Source organism: Anomaloglossus baeobatrachus, unplaced genomic scaffold (genome assembly GCF_048569485.1).
Source record: "Anomaloglossus baeobatrachus isolate aAnoBae1 unplaced genomic scaffold, aAnoBae1.hap1 Scaffold_3535, whole genome shotgun sequence".
Lineage (NCBI taxonomy): Eukaryota > Metazoa > Chordata > Amphibia > Anura > Aromobatidae > Anomaloglossus > Anomaloglossus baeobatrachus.
Genome location: NW_027442895.1, coordinates 68,466 through 71,549, shown reverse-complemented (window position 1 = coordinate 71,549; position 3,084 = coordinate 68,466). Strand labels below are relative to the sequence as shown.

The following is a 3,084-nucleotide window of genomic DNA, read 5'->3' as shown; positions in this document are numbered from 1 at the left end:
TATTAGTGAGCTCCCTCTAGTGGTGGCTGTATAAATCTGTATGTAGTGAGCTCCCTCTACTGGTGGCTGTGTAAATCTGTAGGTAGTGAGCACCCTCTAGTGGTGACTGTATAAATCTGTATATAGTGAGCTCCCTCTAGTGGTGGCTGTATAAATCTGTATATAGTGAGCTCCCTCTAGTGGTGGCTGTATAAATCTGTATATAGTGAGCTCCCTCTAGTGGTGGCTGTATAAATCTGTATGTAGTGAGCTCCCTCTAGTGGTGACTGTATAAATCTGTATGTAGTGAGCTCCCTCTAGTGGTGGCTGTATAAATCTGTATGTAGTGAGCTCCCTCTAGTGGTGGCTGTATAAATCTGTATGTAGTGAGCTCCCTCTAGTGGTGGCTGTATAAATCTGTATGTAGTGAGCTCCTCTAGTGGTGGCTGTATAAATCTGTATGTAGTTGATCCTTACCCTGCGGGCATACTCTGGATCTTCTTGAGGCTGGAATCGTCCGGACCTTTTACAGGAGCGAGATGCTCTGCAGAGAGAGGTAGAAGCAGCGCAGGTGAGGTGTTTGTACACAGAGGGGTGCGGGGGAGAGAGGCGGCACTCACCTAGCAGCTCTGGACTTCTGCAGGATGGTGTCAGGGAAAGATTTATCTGAAAGTAGAAATGACTGTTATTTCCTGCCTGATCCCCCGGTATACTGACGCGTGAGCACGGCGAAGGCCGCCATGAGGAGCGGGGAACGGGTTGTGTCATTTGCATAAAAAATCATCAAATAATTCCTATCAGCGTCTCCAGCGCAGGCTGTAACTACAAAACGGGGAAGCTTTACTGTGTTTCGGGTGATTCCACTTCTTCAGATACAAATATTTACACACACAGATTGTGGACCGGGGAGGGGGTGAGGGGGGAACCCCAGCGTCTGCACGGAGCGCGGACCCTGGCGGAGACACCCCCAGGTCTGGGCGGCGGAGGCCCGGCCGGAGGCGCCCCAGCGTCTGTGTCAGACCGACGGAGGCGCCCCAGCGTCTGTGCAGACCGACGGAGGCGCCCCAGCGTCTGTGCAGACCGACGGAGGCGCCCCAGCGTCTGTGCAGACCGACGGAAGGCGCCCCAGCGGCTGTGCAGACCGACGGAGGCGCCCCAGCGGCTGTGCAGACCGACGGAGGCGCCCCAGCGGCTGTGCAGACCGACGGAGGCGCCCCAGCGGCTGTGCAGACCGACGGAGGCGCCCCAGCGGCTGTGCAGGACCGACGGAGGCGCCCCAGCGGCTGTGCAGACCGACGGAGGCGCCCCAGCGGCTGTGCAGACCGACGGAGGCGCCCCAGCGGCTGTGCAGACCGACGGAGGCGCCCCAGCGGCTGTGCAGACCGACGGAGGCACCCCCAGCGGCTGTGCAGACCGACGGAGGCGCCCCAGCGGCTGTGCAGACCGACGGAGGCGCCCCGAGCGGCTGTGCAGACCGACGGAGGCGCCCCAGCGTCTGTGCGGAGCGCGGAGCGGGGGGCAAGTACCTTGCATCGCTGACTTCTGGTGGAGATGGTCGTCCTTCTCCTGGTTTCTGGAATAGAGCGGCACAATATGAGGAGACAGATTTCTGCAACTTTCTATCAGACTTCAATCCTTCTTTAGCTGAAGATCTCTGTCTGCTGTCAGTGAATGGAAACTTTTTCCTGCACTGATACATTGTAACAAACTGACAGGATGTGGAGTGGTCTGGCCCCTCAGCTGTGCCCCCACGTCCTGTGATCCGGCGCCCCTCACCTGGACATGCATTCCTCACAGATGAGGTTGTCGGGGAGCCCCGGGGGGGTGGGCACAGAGGAGGGGCGAGGTGCAGGGGGATGTACGAGCCGCGGAGGGTTCACACAGGCGCGTCCACAGCGCAGAGACAGCTGATACCAGAGAGCAATCGTCAGCTCCTGTCCATGGATCACACACCAGCCCCGGCCCCCTGCAACACAAGACGGCAAACACCATTATATGGAAAAACTGGGACATAGCCAATGTTAAGGCTCCCCCAGAGGTCATGTGACATTTAAAAAACAAAAAAAAAAATATATATATATATATATAAACATGATAAAGGTCATGTGACGCACAGGCTGTAAATCTAATGGAGGTCACGTGACTATGAATCCTGCGCGCAAAACACGTTTAGCGTCACTAACAACATCCCTCTGCGTTACCCCAGCAACGGCTCTGCAATCACACGGCTGACGTCATTCTGTACACTGATTGGCTGCAGTTAGCTAGTCAGAGAGGGCGTGGTCAGGAGGGGAACAGTGTGCTGGGCGGAGACCACGCGATTCATTGGTGGATCACAGTCACGTGACCCTGCGGAGATGTTAACCCGGTCAGAGCTGGGAAGCCGCGCACCCCAGGTAAAAGCTGTCAGAGGGTCTCACCTGCCGGCGCTTCCGGTGTCACGTCCCGTTTGTCCGGAGGAGGCGTCCGCGGAGAATTCTGTGCAAGAAACGTCACATTCACACACAACACGAGGTGCGGGAGAAACGGGGGGGGTACACCCGAGAATAGAGAGAAACGGGGGGAGGGGGGGAGTACACCCGAGAATAGAGAGAAACGGGGGGAGGGGGGGAGTACACCCGAGAATAGAGAAAAACGGGGGAGGGGGGGAGTACACCCGAGAATAGAGAAAAACGGGGGAGGGGGGGAGTACACCCGAGAATAGAGAGAAACGGGGGGAGGGGGGGAGTACACCCGAGAATAGAGAAAAACGGGGGAGGGGGGGAGTACACCCGAGAATAGAGAAAAACGGGGGGAGGGGGGGTGTACACCCGAGAATAGAGAGAAACGGGGGAGGGGGGGAGTACACCCGAGAATAGAGAGAAACGGGGGGAGGGGGGGGTGTACACCCGAGAATAGAGAAAAACGGGGGAGGGGGGGAGTACACCCGAGAATAGAGAGAAACGGGGGGGGTGTACACCCGAGAATAGAGAAAAACGAGAGAAAAAGGCGGGGAGGGGGGGAGTACACCCGAGAATATGAGAGAAAACGGGGGAGGGGGGGGGTACACCGAGAATAGAGAAAACGGGGGGGGAGTAACCCGAGATAGAGAAACGGGGAGGGGGG

The 3,084-nt window shown here is 57.3% G+C and overlaps 1 long non-coding RNA gene across 1 annotated transcript; it reads right to left on the bottom strand.

Annotated features, from left to right (window-relative positions):
- Nucleotides 1–454: 454 nt before the first annotated feature.
- LOC142272606 (uncharacterized) lies at nt 455–1,816 on the bottom strand. Its single transcript, XR_012737438.1, has 4 exons — nt 1,756–1,816; nt 1,506–1,552; nt 600–645; nt 455–523 (listed from the first exon to the last, which is right to left on the bottom strand). It is a non-coding gene; the product is annotated as an uncharacterized LOC142272606 (long non-coding RNA).
- Nucleotides 1,817–3,084: the final 1,268 nt, after the last annotated feature.